The sequence below is a fragment of the Sturnira hondurensis genome, unplaced genomic scaffold, assembly GCF_014824575.4.
Source record: "Sturnira hondurensis isolate 20B ecotype Veracruz unplaced genomic scaffold, ASM1482457v3 Scaffold0004136, whole genome shotgun sequence".
Taxonomy (NCBI): domain Eukaryota; kingdom Metazoa; phylum Chordata; class Mammalia; order Chiroptera; family Phyllostomidae; genus Sturnira; species Sturnira hondurensis.
This window is the reverse complement of record NW_028076767.1, coordinates 26,155,512-26,175,546: the sequence shown is the minus strand read 5'-3', so window position 1 is coordinate 26,175,546 and position 20,035 is coordinate 26,155,512. Positions and strand designations below refer to the sequence as shown.

Below are 20,035 nucleotides of genomic sequence, written 5' to 3'. Positions count from 1 at the left end.
AGCGGTAGCTGTGCTGCTCCAAGGAGGTGCAGAGTCCCGCCCTTCCCTCCCTCAGTTCTTCCTGCAAGGCCCTGTGGGTCTTGTTTGGTCTGAGCTGGCAGATCAGAAACCCTTCACACGTCAGGGGCGGCCTTCAGCCAGTGCAGGATGGGCGTCTAGGCATCCTCCGCGGTTCCTCACGCATCCCCAGTAGAACTGATCCTCTGTGTCCCGCTTGGCCATGCGCTCCGTGTTCTTTTGCCTTCTGTGTCTCGTTCTTTCCTATCAGAGGAGGATCAGATGCAGACTGGGGAGTCCAGGGGTGAAGTTAGAGAAACTGAAAGGAGGCCAGTAGGACAGCAGTGGGGAGAAGGCGCAAGGAGAGAGGCACGCGATGAGAGTGGATGAGAGAGCCAGGTAACACAGGCATTGCTATTATCAGAGTCTGGAGTTTCATTCTAAGATCAATGAGGAGTAAAAAATAAAAAAGGGTTTTAAGCAAGTGAACAATATGATTCACCTTACGTGTGTGTGTGTGTGTGTGTGTGTGTGTGTAGTCTTTCTGACCTCAGTGTGGAGGACTGATGGGAGACAACAGGAGCGGTCCAGAGCAACCAGCTGGGAGCCGGTTGTGTGTCCAGATGAGACACGAAGGTGGACCGAGTCAGAGTAGCTGTGATGATGGAGTGCCCACTTGGAGGGGTGAGATAGGCAGGCCTCGGTGATTATCTCTCTACGGGGCTGGTGGTGGGTGTAAAGGAAAAGCCACCGGCCAGNAGTTTCATTCTAAGATCAATGAGGAGTAAAAAATAAAAAAGCGTTTTAAGCAAGTGAACAATATGATCCACCTTACATGTGTGTGTGTGTGTGTGTGTGTGTGTGTGTGTGTGTGTGTAGTCTCTCTGACCTCAGTGTGGAGAACTGATGGGAGACAACAGGAGCAGTCCAGAGCAACCAGCTGGGAGCCAGTTGTGTGTCCAGATGAGACACGAAGGTGAACCGAGTCAGAGTAGCTGTGATGATGGAGTGCCCACTTGGAGGGATGAGATAGGCAGGCCTCGGTGATGATCTCTCTACGGGGCTGGTAGTGGGTGTAAAGGAAAAGCCACCGGCCAGGGTGACTCCCAGGTTCCCAGGTTGGCTAGCAGAGTGGACAATGGTGGCATTCTCTGAGCCAAGGACACTGAGGGAGGGAAGGGTCCAGAAGGGCCCTGTATCCAAGAGAGGTCAGTGGTGGTAAAGGTGGTCTGGGAACCGAATGAAAGAGTTAGGAAACGACTGAACAAGGACAGGCCGGGACCTGATGTGTGGTCCAGGTGAGCCATGGGGACTTCTGAGGGACCTTCTTCGAGTCAGTTAGGGTGTATGGACGGCTTTCATGGACTTCTTGAGGCTTGGCACACAGAGGATGAAGCTCCAGTGTGGAGGACTGACTGTGCAAAGACAGGGATACATGGCACATGACTTCCAAGGTCATTGCGAGTTCTCATCACTCCCTAATGAGAATCCACAGGCCCTCTGCTTTTGACAGGTGCAGCTGGTTAACACTGTAGAGTCTGAAACACACCCTGATTAGATGCAGTGCAGATTTGTGATCCAGCCACGGCTTAAAGAAATAAGAAACATTACCAGGAATACAAGGAAATGATTACCAAATTTCCTTCAGGATTCCTTTAATAGCTGTGAAGCCCAGAGGGAGAGCACGTGAAACAATCACAGGGCGGGCAGTGCTGGTCGGTGGAGCTGCAGTGAGCAACACTGGCATCGTTACCATCTGATGCTCAGACTCCAGCCTCTGATGGTGTCCAGTTAAACAAGAAAATGAAAATGTAGAGAACTTGCCCAAACGGGGCAGCCTGGGGCGTACCTGAGTCCCTGTCCCTGTGGGCGGAGATGAGAAACTGGGATTCCATTTGGACGCTCTTTCCCTAAACAGCGCTGGTTTTGTTTAGCTCCCAGCCCTCTGGGCCTGAAGATGAGGAGTGTCATGCATCCCACTTTGGGGTCGGGGGGCATGGAAGAGAGGCACTCCCACATAAATTGCAAGGAGACTTAGCTCTGTGAGTTGTAACACTTGCAGCCAAGTTTAGAAGCATGCTGGGACTTCATCACACCAGGGTGGAAAACAGGAGGAGCCGGATACAAGAAGGAACAACCAGAAATAAGGAATCGTGGGATAAGTGCTGCCACAGAGCTATTCCTCATGGTGCTATTTCGCGGTGTAGATACAGTGACCGAGGGGACATGTACCTATGATTAACAAGACAGGTAATGTTACGGGGGTGACAGTCTGGTGAGGGTGGCACAGAGCTGCAATCAGAAAGACCATCCAGGAAAACAAAAGGAAAGAAAGGTGACACCCACATAATTGAGGAGGGTTTGCATCCACCACTGCTCACCCTAAATGCTTTACAGGTCTCCTTTGGTCAGCCCTCCGCCCCCAGACAACCAGCCTACCAAGCACTGGAAGGATTCTGGGTTACATTCCTTAGGGATGGAAGAAACCAAGGAACCAAGGAAGAAAAACAGNTAAGGTTACGGGGGTGACAGTCTGGTGAGGGTGGCACGGAGCTGCGATCAGAAAGACCATCCAGGAAAACAAAAGGAAAGAAAGGTGACACCCACATAATTGAGGAGGGTTTGCATCCACCACTGCTCACCCTAAATGCTTTACAGGTCTCCTTTGGTCAGCCCTCCGCCCCCAGACAACCAGCCTACCAAGCATTGGAAGGATTCTGGGTTACATTCCTTAGGGATGGAAGAAACCAAGGAACCAAGGAAGAAAAACAGGTGTTTCAGGAAGAATATTTTAAAAGGCGCAGGAGCCGTTGCTGGGACATGAGGGAGGAAAGAGCGTCTATTTTGGGCCGTCTGCCATCTGGAAGGATGGCGACGAGGCTGTTACTGGCATGAGGGAAAGTGGAGAGGAGTCATCATGTTCACCTCCTACGGCAGGGTCTGTTTAAATCCCACAAGGCTGGAGTTTGCAGAGGCGTCGAGCAGCGGTTTGGGAGTCAGGATTCACGTCCAGGTGGTGTTTGAAGCCTGGGAGGAGTGAGGGACCTTCTCCAGGTGAGAGGAGGCGAGAGATGGACTCCATGAACCTCCAGCGAACCACACGGGTGGAGGAGGACTCGCCGGAGAGGTAGGAGGGATATCAGAGTTAAAACCAAAAAAGCCAGAGGAAGAATGGTCTTAAAAAAGAACGATGGTCAACATTTTGCGATGTAATCTTCTCTAGGGACTCTGAGCAGGTCTAATCGTAGAATAGAGACACACAAGTTGATACGGGACCGTAGGGGAACAAAGATGATGAGGTCAGTGAAAGTGTCTGAAAATGGACCATATACTCCAGGCTTGACTTAAAAAGCCAGTGAAGGCAGATGTGCAGATGACAGAGCTTTTGAGGGCCAGACAACCTCCGGGCTGTTAAAGACTTGTAGAGGATATGAAGCAGGGTGAGGCTGGAAAGACAGGAAGTGGATTCTGAGAGTAAGATGATGGAAGATAAGGCTTCAGGGGCGGAACTCTGCTGTGGGATAGCATGGCTCTGGGTGCGGCTGTGTTGGCAGTGATGGCGGATGGATGGTAAGGGATTCAAGGTGAAGGTCACCGAAGCCTTCGAGGAAAACAGAGGCTGGGCTGTGGATGGAAGGACAGTCTGAGATGAGTTCTTATAATGCTAATCCTCTCACCCTGGGTAACTGCTTGAGGCACGGCACACAGAGGGTGTGTCCCCAGCTTGGAGGACAAGGTCTGTGACAGGCTGAATACTAGGAGACAGCGTCACGTGACAAATGGCTTCTAGGGTCTTTGCAAGAGCAATTGTGACTCTGCAAGATGCCTCCTCCTGGGTGTCACTTTTGCTCGTGCTTCCTTCTGCGAACTTTTACTTCTCCCAGTGTCCTCTGCCCTGTGACAGTTCACATCACCACTTTGTCTCAGCTCTTGCCCAGCTGGTGTTGGAGGATTCTGTCTTGGTGTTTGCAACCACCCAAAGGTCAGACTTTCAAGTCGGCCTTCATCGGGTACGTTTCTACAGCCTGCTCTATCGAGGTTCTCCTGGCTCATGCACAGACCTGTGCTGTGTTAGAGCCCGAGGAAGTTCACTCTCACTCGGGGACCGTTCGCACAGCACTGGCCCCGGCTGCCCAGGCTGCTCGTGGGCTGCCTCCCGTCGGCAGCGTGGAGACAAGGGAACCTGAAAGCCCTGGCTTGTTAGCGGGAAATGAACCACTTACAGTCTGAAGTCCCCACCACTCGGCAGAAGAAACGGCTTCTTAGCCCACTTGCACCATACAACCTATCCTGTTCCTTCCTCAGTCCATTTCTATGTGGTTGTAGGCTGACCAAGCAGTTTATAAAAACTATAAAGGTAAAAAAATAAGTATTTATGGGCACGGCAAGGGATAGCAACCTAGTAACACAGGGAGTCGTCACAGGCAAGACTTTAGACCTTCACTGTCCAGTACGGTAGCCAGAGCTACATGGGATATTTAAATAATCAATTCAAATTGAATTAAATGAGAACTTCAGTTCATTTGCTGTCCTGCCGTCATTTCAAGTACTCAGCAGCCACATGTGGCCAGTGGCTACCATATTGAATAGCATTCCCACCAACGCAGAAGATTCGATTTTATTGTCCTGCTCCAGCCCCTCAGAGGGCTGGTGAAAAAAGGTCACGACCCGTGGTTGGTTTCAGAGAGGCTGTCAATGTAGGTTTAGAGGCCACAGGTCAAAAGCCAGGAATCCTGTCACGGGAAGAAGCACAGTGGAGGCTTAGACACAGGCATAGAACGTGAGTCCCCAAAGCCAGACAGGGACCCACGGCTGGGCCGACTCCCTGCTTAGATGCTGACCTCCTGGACTAGACTTCCCAAATTCCACGGCACCATCCTCACCGGGGATTAAGTCTGGGAAATGGTTTAACCCGAGTTTGCAAACCATAGTGGACTTCAGAGTCACTCAGAGAGCTAGGAAATAATACAGAGTCCTGGCCATCCCGAGGATAAAGGGACTGGGCCTGAGGGTCTGCATTTTGAACAAGCTCCCAGATGTCGGTGGCCCTGTGGTCTTGAACCACAACTTGAGCACCACTGATTTAGTCTGTAGGTGGCCTTGGGGACAGAGAAGGGGGCTGTCCAGGGAACCAAGTACTTTCTTCCCCAGTGCCAATATGTGTGTGTTCTCACGACATGGAGGAGCGATTGTTTTGCGTTTTATTCTCACCGCTGCCCGTGTTGGTTTTGCAGCGTTTGATGTGTCTTTTTTGGTGCACGCTTCAGCCAGGAGGATAATCAGCTTTAACTCCTACCAGCTGAACTAGGGTCTCTGCCAGCCTACTTCTCATTCCCTGTTCACATGGGGGCTGAAAACACGCCCCTGTTTTCCTATGATGCTGACAGTGACTTGCGTCTGAAGTAATCTGTGCCGTGTTCTCGCATGCTGGTGCCATTTCTATGCCGGTTCGGGGCTTAGGGAGAAGAAGGATGTCTGGGGAGACTGGGCTTCAGGATCCAAATGGATCTGTATTCTTCTGTGGAAGGCTAGAGCAGCCTGGGAGAAACAAATCCATTTCCAACGTGGAGAACTTCCACACCAGAAGAAGTTCCATATTTTCTGAGATCAAACCCAGTAAGTAGACTGAGTGCCAGAATGCCGCAGCCATGGGCGCACGTCACTCAGCTGGGTTGGAATCTGTATGCCTTGTCCCCCCGGGCCAGTTTTGATTATGTTCTTTTTCCTTTTATTGCAGTCAGCAAATTTGAATTTGCTATTGTGGGGAGAGCAGGAAGACGAGGGGGAAAAAGGAAGGTTTTTAACCTTCAGAAAGTTCAGAGGTTCAGTCTGAATAAGCACAAAAACTTTCAGTGTGTCTCTGAATTCCTTGAATTTGCAGAACTGCTCAGAATCCCAAGAGAACTCCCTTGCAGAGAAGATTCAGGGCCTGCTTTGTAGCTAAAAGGCAGAGCAGAAATTGTGAGAAAGGAGCAGAAAAGTAAGTGGGAAGAGGAATCAGTGAAAAAAAAAAGGGAATCTGGTCCCAATCCAGGCCAAGTTTCAGCCTATTGTTCAGTCTCTTCACTTCAAAGCCATCTGCTCCCAGATAATGTCTCTCCTGCCAGGACACCCTGTTCCTGCTCAATTGAAATTAGTTTCCAAGAATAGTTGTCGAAGGCAGTTTCCATTGGTGGGAATGTTTTGAAAGTCACAATAGGAGTGAAAGCTCCGGGATGCAGATTCTACACAGGAGCCAGATGTTCAAGGGCATCCCACGGTCTACAACAGCCTTCACACTCCCAAAGCCGGGAGCCCTCTCGTTGGCCTCTGCAGCTCACAAGTGGCTCCTTTGAAACTGGCACCGTCTCTCCATCAGGGGTCCCTGGTACCGCAAGTGTGACAGGAAGCAATCACTTCCATTCAGGTTCAGAGCCGTGTATTTCCCAGGCTTAATTATACCACAGGTATATAAATTACAGAAACATGTTAATGCTCCCATGATTAAAATTATAGAGTGCCTAATTGAAAAAGCATAAACTGAATTGAAGAATTCCTAATTATAGTTTGCTTGGAGGTGTTAATTTCCTCCATAATGAATGCGTAATTTCTTGGAACCTACAAAGGTGGCCTCTCGAATCAGCACGTAGGCTGCAGGAAGGTGGGCTAAGGTTCTCTCTCAGTTCAGGAAGTTAACAAGAAAGGCTTGGTTTAGTGGGATAACTCTTCATGGAAGGGAGCGTAAGGGGTACAGATGCCAAGGTTCCACCTAGTGGGTATTGGGACAAGGGACAGATGGGGAGCCCTCAGAAAACATTTTCCCTACCTTTCTGTTCCCCCTTGAGAGTCTCTCAGCTTTCTTCCCAGTTGGTTTTGGTCAACTCTGTGCCTGTAACAATGGTTTTCAAGATTTGGTCCCGAACCAAAGATATTACCTGGGACTTTGTCAGAAGTGTAAATGCTTAGGCCCCACCCCCTGGCTTTCTAGTCAGAAACTCTGGGTGGGATTCAGCAACCTGTGTGTTAACAAGGCCTCGGGGAGATCCTGATGCCCAGAGAGGTTGAAAAGGAAGAAGTGGGGGATAGACACCCAGAGTCGCAGCCAGAGATTTAAGAGGCTGCTTGTCTGACTCAGATCATCTTTGAGAGCCATAGGTTCTGATAGAGACTCAAACGCATCAGTGCGTACCTTTCCTTCATTGTTGTCATGGAGTCTTCATCCATGTCTGTGCCAGCAAATGGGGTTTCTAAGCATTGCAGAACGGGGAGCTGAGCCACCTCTGAGAATGCCTTCCAGGTGAGTCATGACTTTGCTAATGCAAGTCGGACCATAGAGGGAGGGAGGGGCTCCTACAGGTTTGTAATAATTGCTGTTACTGGCATAGATCATTAGTTTGTATTCTCCTGAACAGCGATGTGAATTCTAAGTATAAAAGGCCGTGGCTCAGAAACAAACAAACAAACAAAAAAAGAGCCTCCCCTTGCATAGTGACCCAAGCATCCGTGAGCCCCTCACTAGGGACTCTGGGGGCCAGAGGAAGATGCCCTGAGACACCCTGTACCTGCATCTCCTCTGTTCAGAACCCTTGGTTTTCTCGGGGTTCCTGTTTCCTGCTCTGAACACACCAGAGACTCTGTACGTGTGTGTGTGTGTGTGTGTGCGGTAGGTTACAGCCAATTCATAGCCGTCTGAAACAATAAACTCATGTTCTTGGTTTATAGCACTCCATCAAGTTTTTGCATAATTCTTAACCACTCCCACATGGCTGAAAATTTGGGTCATTTGCAGTTATTTGTTGTTATGAATAACCCAGCGGTAAACATACTTATTCATGTTTTTCCTCTGGTATTGTATCTTTAAATAGGAAAAAATCCTCAGGAGTGGAATTACTGAAATGAATAAAATGGAACTAAAGCGTATTGAGTGCCTACTCTTATAGGCCAGGCCCTGACAGCCAATTCATATATTTTAACCTTTTTCGTTCTTTAATTAGAAAGTCTCCAAGTAACCAGTGCATGTAGTTGAGAAATCAAGTAGTCAAATCATTCCTTGCTTCACCTCTTCAACGTCCCCTCCCAGTCCGGTGCCCCAGGGGCAACTGCGTTTTAATTCTTTGCCATTTCTTCTGGGAATTGGCAATGCCACTACCTAAGGTGCTATTTTAAAGTTATTGATTACAGGCATTGTCTATGTTCTTCCTGCTATTATAGATAACAATCTGGTTGTCTTCAGTCATCCAGTTCCTCCCTTTCAGCTTCCTAATGTAGTTATACCACTATTTTTAGTTAAATAAATACACAATGGCTAATTTTGCCATGCTGTGAAGGCAGGTCACATCAGTACCGAGCGGTATGCTATTTTTACAATGGTATTATGTAATTAACTGAAAGCTTACTATGTACTAGACACTATCTTAAGTCCCTTACGTACATTAACTCAGTTAATTTTCATCAAAACCCTGCAAGGTAAGTCCTGGATGGGTGGCTCAGTTGCTCGGAGCATCATCTCATACACCAGAAGGTTGCAGGTTTGATTCTCAGTCAGGGCATATACCTAGGTTGTGGGTTCAGTCCCCAAGCAGAGCACGTATGGGAGGCAACCAATCAGTGGTTCTCTCTCACATTGATATTTCTCCCCCTTCTTCCCTCCCTCTCCCCCTCACCCTCTCCTTCTCCCTCCCTCTCTCTTTTTCTAAAATCAATAAACAGATACTCAGGTGAGGACTAAAAAACAACCCTATAAGGTCAGAACAAGCCTTATCCCTATTTTAAGATGAAAAACCAAAGAAATAAAAGGATAAGTACTGTATGTGCCCATGTATAATGTGCACCCACATGTTGGGCCCATTTGACCCAAACTTTCAGGAAAAAAACCTTTCATTTTAGTTTTTTAATTCAATTACTTATGGATTTATATTTCGATATTTGTTTTTTACGTTATAAAGGAATTTTAGCATTTATTTTTGAACATGTTATGGTACCAGAAATTTTATGTAGCAAATAATTTTACAAAACACAAGAGCAGATACAATGTATTTCAGGTACTACCCATGTATAATGTGCATCCTTATTTTTCCCTCAAAAATTTGGGCAAAAATGGGGTAAAACACAAGGTGAAATATGGTAACTTACCTGAGTTCATGGAGCCATCTGGCTCCACAGTCTGAACTCTCAACCACTACGCCATCCTCTCATCTTACAGAGCTGTGTGCTTTTTTCAGTTCATCATAGAATTTACAATTATTCTATTTTATTCAGGCGACATTTTTATTATACTATTCATACATTTTTTCCACCCACAGAGCTCTGTTATTTCATTTTACTATTACATACTCATTTTCTTTTTATTTTCTTTCTCTTCTTTTGGTATTTTCATCCTGTTTTCTAGACAAATACCAACCCTTATCTAGCATTTGTTTAAAATTTTAGCAATCATAATTTTCCTTTTAAAAGCTGTATAAGGTTCTCTAAATGCTTTTTCCCCCCTTATAATATCACTTCTTATTTATCGAAGCAATCATTTCTTAAGCATTTCTGAGGACACTGTTTTGATTTGGAGGGGGAGAAAGGGAGGGAGGGAGGAAGAAAAGAGAGAGAGACTTTTCTGACTCCCTTATTATCTCCATTTCTTCTGGAGTCATGTTTTCACATTTGAATTGACTACTCTCTTTCCTGGTGGAGTGTTTCTCACCTAGCCAGTGAACTTCAGTAGTCAGTATTTAAAAGTAAGGTGTTGTCAAAGGTAACTACAGGTGCTGTGTTTTGGGGTGTGAAGGCGTGCTAACTCTCCAAAAATGAAAGCCCCTGTCCCTTGCCTGAGGGGTAGCAGACAGACACGTAGAGTCCCATGTGTAAGAGTTTGATGTTTTTTCAGGTACAGACTTGTGCTCAACCCCTGTGTGCAGCAGCCTTACATTGCACTTGCACACTTTCCACACTTTATCGCTCCGAGATGAGAGTCTTGCTCCAGATCCCTTGGCAAATCAACTCCACTTATTCTTATATACCACCTTACAGTTTGGTTTTCTTTCTCTTGCTAAACCAGATTCCTCTCCTCTGAGCACTTTTAGTCTTCCAGAATTTTTTTTTTTGAAATCTCTCATTACTAATGGCTCTTTTCGGGTTCTCTTTTTTTAAATGGATTTTTATACTTTAAAAAAAAATCTTTCACTGTCATTTTAGTGGGATCTCAGTAGAGACAGGAGATAAATGGAATGCATTAAATCTTCCACGTTTAACTAGATGTTCAGACCATAATCCTTTCTGGAAACATTATTATTGTCTTCAGATTTTCAAATGTCCTTTCCATATTTAAAAGGAAGGTCCCACAGCTAGTAACTTTCAGAGCCAAAATTTGAATTGAATGCAGATTTTCGAATCTGTGCTCTTTGTAGTCCTGGGTCATAAAGACATTTATGAACCTGGAAGGCCATTGTAAATTATTTCCCCAGGTTGATGAATCAATTTACAGTGCTGCTGAAATTACGTATTCCTACCAGTTGCACCACAACCTCGCTGAGATGGCGTGTTATATAATTCACATTCACTTTGATAATTTAATGGGTTTTCCATGGAAGCATATTATCATTTTGATTTGCATTTCTTGGCTTAGTTGTGAAATTTCTTTTTTGCAAGTTGCCTTTTCAACATCCTTTTCCCATTTGTGAATGGCAGTTGTTCTCAACCAGAATTCATTTGTCCCCCAGAGGCACTGTTTGGAGGTATATTTGGTTGTTACAAATTAGAAACAGGGGCTGCCCCTGGCATCTAGTTAGTGAGCAGAGGCCAGGGATCCTGCTAAACATCCTGCAATGCGTTGGACAGCCCCCGCGACAAAGATTACCCAGACAAGATGCCTCCGGAGCCAGGACTGAGAAGCCCTAACTTCTGAGTATCATGATAGCCTTTTTCTTCTTTACATTTTTTTGGTTTATTTCTTTTGTTTTCTATTTTCTTTCTTTTGATGTAATCTTTATTGTATGTTTTCATCACTGTGTAGTCCCCTTATACCTTCCTCCCCCCCAGCAATCACCACACTGTTGACCATGTCCATGAGTCCTTTTTCCTTTTTTCTCAATCCCGTCACCACCTAACACCCACCCTCGCCTCTAGCTGTCATCTGCTCTCCATCTATGAGTCTGTCTCTGTTTTGCTTGTTAGCTCAGTTTGTTCACTTGATTCCACATATAAGTGAAATCATATGGTATTTGTCATTCTCTGACTCACTTATTTCACCTAGCATAATGTTCTCCAAGTCCGTCCATACTGTGCCAAAGGGTAAAATTTTTTTATTTTTTTATGGCCAAGTAGAATTCTGTTGTGTAATGCATGATTAAAGTAAAGGTTCTTAATCTTTTTGGCCACAAGACCCTTTTACATGATTAAAAAATAATGAAGATCCCAAAGAACTTTTTTTTTCTCATAAGGGATTTTGTTTATCAATATTTACAGTATTAGAAGTATTATAACTCATTTAAATATAATAGTGAATGTATTGCATATTAATATAAATAGCTTGTTCCTGTTTTACGAAACAGTAAGATTAGGGAGAATACGTGCATTATTTCACATTTTTGCAAATATTTTCAATGTTCAGCTTAGTAGAAGATAATTGGATTTTCATATATTTTTGTACTTAATTTGTTGGCATGATTTGATCTGGTTGAAATATGTGAAGGCAATCCAGCCTCACACAGGTATATAACTGGGGAAAAAAAGGAATATTTTAATAGCCACTGAGGGTAATTGTGGCTGTTCTTCTTTGTTATTGCACCAAAACTCAGAGAGTGGTAGTTTCCTAAAGTTTAGTTACAATGAAACCATATTACTAAACTTTTCACATTCTGTTACATTAAAATATATCCATTTTGTGGCCCTTTGAATGGATATTTTATCCTTGGTATTCGATCCTTGATTTTGTATCATTATGAATCCCTTATTCGAAAAAATTCACAGAATTACAAAAATCATTCAAATGTTGACACATTTTATGATATATCAAAATATCACATCTGCTCATTTCACCACCAGTGTATCAGTAAAGTTTTTAAGTATTGGGAACCTGTCAAATTTACAGTGACAGATGAGTTTCTCAAATTTTAATTTTCTCTCGAAAGCTCTATTACAAACGAGCACTTTCAGTTTCCATAAAGTGACAGGTAAGCTTTATTTATTTTAGAGGAAATGTTTACCAAATGTCCAATATGTCAGTCATTCTTTAGAAAAAAAAACATCCTTCATTAAAAACGTGACTGGTTCAACTCAATCACAGGAAACTTTTTCCGTAAGAAACCACAGTACTGCAATAACAGGAGACATGATTTACGCATATACTTCCCATTGTGTTACATGCATATTAAAAAGACATGTACCCAAGGGTTGAAATCAACACTTTTTACTGCCTCATCGGGGAGATTCTTAAGTCACACTGGCATCCTCGATTTTCGTAGCAAGTTTTTCATATGTGGTTGGGCTGGGTACCACTGCCTTGGGTCCCGCTGGAGCGCCAGCAGCTTTACCCACTGCTGCATTTGCGTTCAGTGCAAATAGCAACACAGTGGGGAAAAGACACTGACATCCTAGTGCACTTTTAAAATCGTTTTGGTGTTGCAGAATTACTAAAAGGGTCTTCGGGTTCCTAGACTACACTTTGAGAACTGCTAGAGTAGATGGTGATACCGTATCCAGGGGTCTGTGCCCTGGATTCATCACGAATTCAGGGCAAAGCTCCCACAGGAGGGTCTGAATTTGGGTGTATATACAAATACAAAATGAGCTTGTTCAAATTCTTATTTCCATCCAGAGAGTCATAGTGGGGCCCTGGAAGTCACAGGTGATGCTGTTGCCCCCTGGAAACCTAGCTCCTTCAATTCTCTACACAAACGGGGTAAATCTCAGCTCAAGCCCTTGCTGCAAATAACCTCATCTTGAGTTACCTGTTCCCATAGGAAAAATGTTTTAATGCGTGTCATAATGCTTCTGCTGCATTTATCTGCCCTATCTGGCACTATTATGCCAGTTATTGTGGTTAATTTAATGGCTAATTAACAATCATTCCGCCCTGGCTGGTGTAGCTCAGTGGATTGAGCACAGGCCTGCAAACCAAACAACTGCGGTTCGATTCCCAGTCAGGGCACATGCCTGGGTTGCAGGCCAGTTCCCAGCAGGGGACCCATGAGAGGCAACCATACACTGATATTTCTCTCCCTCTCCCCTTCCCCCCTGAAGATAAATAAATAAAATCTTTATAAAAAATAATCATTTATTTTACCTTTTTAGAGCTTAGAAGGGTTTTTTGAGGATAATTGATTTCAGATGGTCTTACAAGAAAGTGCTCGAAGATTTCACTTGGACACTGTCCCTTCCTTGTGCAAGTGTCTTTGTGGCATGAAGGGACATCCATGGCACGCTATTGATTACTCTGCTAAAAACAGCCGCTGTAGCTTATTCCTCTGTAGAAGCATCACTATGGGTTTTAATTGTGAAGTTTAGAGCCTGAATCCCAATTGAACCCAACCTTGTTGAACTTTTATTTCTTTTTCTTTACTTCCTCTCACAATATAAGGTGACTTTAGAAAACAACAATGACATTTCAACCAATAACTTGGCAGGAGGGTAAAGAGGTTACTTCCCGGGACGTCTGAGGAGGAAGGCAGTATTGGGAGGCCTGGGGTGAGGGAAACAGCCTGACTCTCCACTGAGGACATAAAGTGCTCCCTAATGTCTATTTAAAAAATGAACAAAACAATAGGAAGATTTTCTGTTCCCTAACGTGTTCTATTTCACTTTCTTCCTTCTCCAAATGCAATTCCTAGGCGAATTAACCTGAGATCTTTTACAATACTAGTTCAGCAGGCGATCTGGGAGGGGGCCTGGGAGTCTGCATTGCCCACACTTTCCTAGGCGATGAGGATGCTGCCATCTCGTGGACCACTGAGTAGCAAGGTCCTACAGCACCCTGCTTCTCCTAGCTGTTGTCAATGGCCACTGGCAGCTTTGAACACTCCTTGTTACTTAAGTCTACATAATCTGTGTTGGAGTGACTGTTTAAATGAGCTATCCACATTAGCTAATAAGGGCTGTTGGTCCCTGGTCATTGTAAACTGAGTCTGTTCTCCTTCATGTATTACTGGGTCCTTGATCAATTGAAATGACACTGCTGTTCACCTTGAACCTGGAGAAGCACACTTCCAAAGTTCGGTAGGGATGCAGTATTCAAACATCAGCATCACTCGGTAAGCTAGTGCATTAGGCATGGATTATGGCATGTCAGCTATGGGCAGAAATTCATCCACCAATTAAAAATATGTGTTACAACAACTAGTTGTAACACATAGTTAGCAATCATTTTAAAACTCTTTTTGCAATCATTATAAAACTCTTTTCACATCTCTAATTATCATCGATCCTCATCAAAATATGGAGGTAGTTCTTATAACTTTATTTTATCACTTTATTTTAAATAAAATTGAATTTAGAATCATCATAAAAGTAATATATGCTTATACAGAAATTATAGAAAAAAGGAAAAAGTCATCTGTAAATCCATCATAAAATATTAACACATGGGGCAGGTTTTTATTGTATTTTTTCATACTAAATTAAAAAAATTAGGTTGTAGATATTCTTTCATCAATTGCAGTTGACGTTCAATATTACTTTAGATTAGTTTCAGGTGTATAGCACAGTGAACAGGCATATATACATACAATGTACAAAGTGACTCCCCCAATAAATCTAATACCCATCTGGCACCATACATAGTTACTACATTATTATTGACTATATTTCCTATGCTGTATTTACATCCCCTTGACTGTTTTGTAACTGCCAATCTGCACTTTTTAATCCTTTCTCCTTTTTCACCCGGCCTCCCAGTTCCCCTCCCCTCCAGCGACCACCAATCTGTTGTTCTCTGTGTCTACGAGTGTGTTTCTGTTTTGTTTATTTCACTCTTTAGATCCCACATATACGTGAAATCATGCAGTATTATTCTTTCTCTGTCTAACCTATTTCACATAGCATAATATCCTCTAGGTCCATCTATGTCAGAAGTGGCAAAATTTTATTCTTTTTATGGCCAAATAATATTCCATTTTCTGTATGTGCCACATGGTTATCTAATCATCTATCAATGGACACTTGGGTGGCTTCCATGTCCTGAAGTGCTGGCGAGGCTGTGGAGAAAGGGTTGTGCATGACTTTGATCCTCCCTAACCAAGTTGCATGCCACAGTACTTTCGCTGCATATCATGTTAGCTATTATCATTTTGATGATGTTTATTGTGCACTTATTCCTTTGTTTCTCTAAATAGCTAGGTTTTTCTCCATACCATGACTGAGTACTCCTTGCAGCCTCCCTGACAAGTGGTGTTGCCTAAGTGTGTCTTTGCGTGTATGTGTTTGTGTACACGGGACTGTGTTCTCAGTTTGCCTTTACTGCTGTCCGATCGGCCTCTCTCATCACCGCGTCTGCACCGCCCATTTTAATTACAGCTTTACGAAACATTCTACTATCTAGTCCTCCTAATGGTTCTTGTGCCCCAACAGTTCTTAGCTATTTTCACCCACCTTACATTGCCCTGAGAATTTTGAAATCACTTTATAATGTTCCCTTAAATAATCCCCAATGGAGTTGGTTTAAATTGAATTAAAACTCTTAACTTCAAATGGTTACATTAACAAGAGCTTTCCTGTTTGCGCATTTGAGGCTACTGTGTCTCAGGAAAACGATGCAGATTTTTTTGTGTTGATGACACCCATAGCTACCTCACTAAAACCGTGTCTTGCTAATATTCAGCTAGTGCTATCTTGTGCCATCTTTTCCCCATGACGTTTGCTAACTGGATTTCTCTGGTGTTTCCAGAAACTGTGTGTGCGCATGTGCGTATTCTATCCACTCGACTTGCTGAAACCTCTTGTGAGTTTCTTTAATTAAATTTTATTATCTTGGTTTACCAGTCTAATAATTACATCATCTGTGAATAATGATAATTTTGTGTCCTCTTTTCCAGTTGCAGTAGCTCTTATTTGGGTTTTATGTTTTGTTGCATCTGGTAGAGCTTTCTGGGCAGTGTTGCCAAGTTGAGAGTTGACCAGTTCGTGTTCTTCCCAACCTCCAAGGCTGGCCCTCCATTAAGTTTCTCCAGGGTGCGATGTTAGTTACAGGTTTGAAATAGGTGTTTTAAAACATGATCAGGAAAAACATATCTCGTCTACCATTTATCTGTGTGACTCTTCAAGTCAGAAGCAGGTATTAAAATGATCAGATGTCTTTTCAGCATCTCTTTATAGGATCATATTGTTTTCTACTTGGACTTATTTATGTTTTGTTTTCCTAGATTTTCTACACCGAAATCTATCTTGTGTACCTGAAGTAAATGACCTGCGTATGGGGAACCAACCTAATAGTGTGTTAGAGGGACAAATTGCAACAATTGGAGATGCCTTTCCTCTTTTTCTGTCCTATGTAATTATTTATATAACATGGGAATTATCAATTGTTGAAAGATTGAAAGAACTCATTGGAAAAGCCATCTGGCTCCAGTGCTGTTTATTCCAATTTTCTTTTTATCGAATGCTTAATTAATTTATTGTCATTCTCTTTTGTTGAATAACAAAGGCTTCTCATATTCTGAAAACAGGTTTGGTCCTAGGCTATAAGCATTAAACATCCATGTTCTTGTCGAAACAGTTTCTCTGAAGAGAAGGAAATTGTGGTTTTGATTTCCTATTTGATATGAGAGTTAATTGGGAAATTTCTTATCATCCCCAGTTGGGAGTTTTTATTTGTGTAGATTTTTGGTTTAATAATTCTGGGTTTCATCTCATTATGCAGAGGTAGTATAGGAAATAGCTTTACTGATATGAAGCTATTTCTGATTTTGGTGTAAGGCCCCTTGTCATTTTTATCCTCCAGACCAAGTATGATCCCTTAAACTTCAAAATATTGTTTCCTTCTTTGGCATCTTTTCTGGGAGTAGCTTTTCTAATTTGTTGCTTTTGTGTGTTCTATTCTTGTCGTCAGACATTTCAAATTTGTACATAAATACCTCTTTTTCTTTTATCTCTTGTGAGTTGTTCTATTGTTCAAGCTTAAAATGATTATTTCCACTCAATATTTTTTTAAATATTTTATTTATTTATCTTTCTAGGGGAAGGGAAGGAGAGAGGGAAAGAAACATCAATGTATGGTTGCCTTTCGTGCGTCCCCTGCTGGGAGTTGGCCTGCAGGGAACTGGCCTGCAACCCAGGCATGTGCCCTGACTGGGAATCGAACCGCGATTGTCTGGTTCGCAGGTCCGCGCTCAATCCACTGAGCTACACCAGCCAGGGCTTCCACTCAATATTTTTTGTTATTTCAAACCTACAGGATGTTGCAAGAATGGTACAATAGGATCCACATATTCTTCTCCAAGATTCACCAGTTGTAAACATTTTCGTTATATTTGCTTCATTTTTCTCAGCTCTCAAACAGTTGCTGGGTTAGTTGTAGTCATCACACTCTCTAAAACCTTTGGTCTGCATCGCCTGAGAAAAAGGTCGCTCTTCCACTCATCCGAGAGCAATCATCAAACTCAAGAAATTTGAAGTTGACATAATACTGGTGTCTAATGTGTAGCTCGTATTCAAATATGATTTCTACGGTTGTCCCAATTAATTGTCCTCTAAGGCTCTTTAAAATCCAGTCAGGGATTGTTTATTGATAAAAATGTTCTCTTTTCCATTGACTTGCATTGCTTCTATTTCTATATGTAAAAATCACACACACACACACACACGTACATTTACCCTATATATATTTTTTTTTATATTTTTTATTTAATTGTTGTTCAAGTACAGTTTTCTGTCCCCGCCTCCCATCCCAGCCCACCCCCCGTGCTCCCCACCTCCCTCCCTTTTCCACCCCCCTTAGTTGTTCTCCATGTGTCCTTTATACTAGTTTCTGTAAATTCTTCCCCTTTTCCCCTGAAATTCTCTCCCCTCTCCCCTCTGGTCCCTGTCAGCCTGTTCTGAATTTCAGTGTCTTTGGTCATATTTTGCTTGCTTGTTTGTTTTGTTGTTTAGGTTCCTGTTAAAGGTAAGATCATATGGTATTTGTCTTTCACCACCTGGCTTATTTCACTCAGCATAATGCTTTCCAGTTCCATCCATGATGTTGCAAAGGGTAGGAGCTCCTTCTTTCTTTCTGCTGCATAGAATTCCATTGCCTTAATGTACCATATTTTTTCAATCCATTCATTTACTGATGGGCATCTAGGTTGCTTCCAACTCTTGGCTATCGTAAATTGTGCTGCTATGAACATTGGCGTGCATAGGTTCTTCTGCATTGGTATTCAGATCATGTAAATCTTTCGCCTTTTACCCTATATTTTTTAAACCACACTGCAGTATCCATGGCATAATGAGTCTCCCTTCATAATATGCTTTTATATCTAGGAGTGGTTGCTTACCCTCATTCCTTTGTTTTAAATAAGTTCTTAACCATATTTTCTATTTTAGGCAAACAAATGAAAGAAATCTCATTGGAATTATCGGAATTTCTAAATTAAGTTCATTTAAACCTTTTGAGCTTCCGAATGTCAGTTAACTGGCCTCATATTTTACACAACTTGCTTTTTCCCAAAGAAAACACATCCATTTTGGGAAGAATTGACATCTTTACAATATGTGGTGCTTTCTCCCAGGATGTCAGCATTTCTGTCCATTTATTCATCTTTGGTTCGGCTCATTATTTAACTCTGCCAAGCCCAGTACACAGAGCTATGGATATTCTTTTGTATCTATCACTCAGTAGAGGCTTCTTTCTCCCCATGTCAGTATTGTACATTTCTTATTTGTGTTTTCCTTAGCTATTTTTAAAGGACTCTGTTCTAACAGGGTTTTCCAATTATATTCTCCAGCTTGTTTTTCATGGTGTGCAGTTTATTTATCTCTATCTTCTGTCAAACCAGTTTCCTGCATTCTTTTACTAATTTTAAGTCTTTCAGTTGATTCTCTTCGATATATTAGGTCACAGTCATGTTATCTACAAATGATGATAAATTGCTTTTCTTTCAAAAATGTGTATCTCTTCTGTTTTGTGTCTGATTGCACTGGCCAGAATTATCCCATTTCAGAAGCAAGCTCTAGAGGTAAAGTGACTGACTGCTCAGCGTGTCGGATAGAGGTGGAGAGTGGGAAAGCCAGGACTGAAACCTCAACCTTGTTTTTCAGGTCAGAGTCGCGTTAGAAAAGGTCACCCACTCGGGGTCATCTACCCAAATACCAGCTGACTGGCCCCATATCCGTCCACCTATCTAGTTGCTTTTTCCTGAAGAAAGGCTGACATTTACAATGTTTACTCTTTTAAAATGGTTTCATTGCCCTGGCCAGTGTGGCTCAGTTGGCTGCAACGTCCTGTAACCAAAGGGTTGCAGTTCAATTCCCGGTCAGGGCACATGCTTGGGTTGTATGTTTGATCCCCAGTCCAGTCATTTACAATTCCCAGTCCAGTCATTTACAATCCCAAAATATCTGGGTGCATACGTATTGTTTCTCTCTTGCATCAGTGTTTCTCTCTCTCTCCCTTCTTCTCTCTCTAAGCATAAAGCAATGAGAAAATGTCCTCAGGTGAGGATAAAACAAATGACTTAAACTCTTAGGCGCATTTATACACATAGACACACACAGTGCAAATGATGATGATAAATGATGTGGAGAACACTAAAGCAGGGGCATATAATAGCTTATGTTGGGGTTGGGGTTGCTGTCTTAAACAGAGTGGTCAGGTAAGACATCACTGGCAGAGGTGAAGAAGCCAGCCTTCCAAGGTTGTGTATATCTGAGGAAAAGCATCCCAGGTCTAGAGGATGACAAATGCAAAGGCCTTGAGGTGGGAGCATGTCTAGAGTGTTCAAGGAACAGTGAAGAAGTCACAGTCCTTGGAGAAGAATTAGAAGAGGTGAGGTTAGATAGTTCATAAGAAATAGCCTAGAAGACATTATAGAGATGTTGCCTTTTACTCCAAGTAAAGTGGAGGCCGTAGAGGGGCTTTCAGCACAAGGGGGTTAGGAACTGA

The 20,035-nt window shown here is 43.0% G+C and overlaps 1 protein-coding gene across 11 annotated transcripts in view; it reads left to right on the top strand.

The window, feature by feature from the left end:
- The window catches only part of PTPRT (protein tyrosine phosphatase receptor type T), a 945,487-nt gene that overhangs the window by 718,997 nt on the left and 206,455 nt on the right, over nt 1-20,035 (top strand). The gene's annotated exons all lie outside the window — the stretch shown is intronic.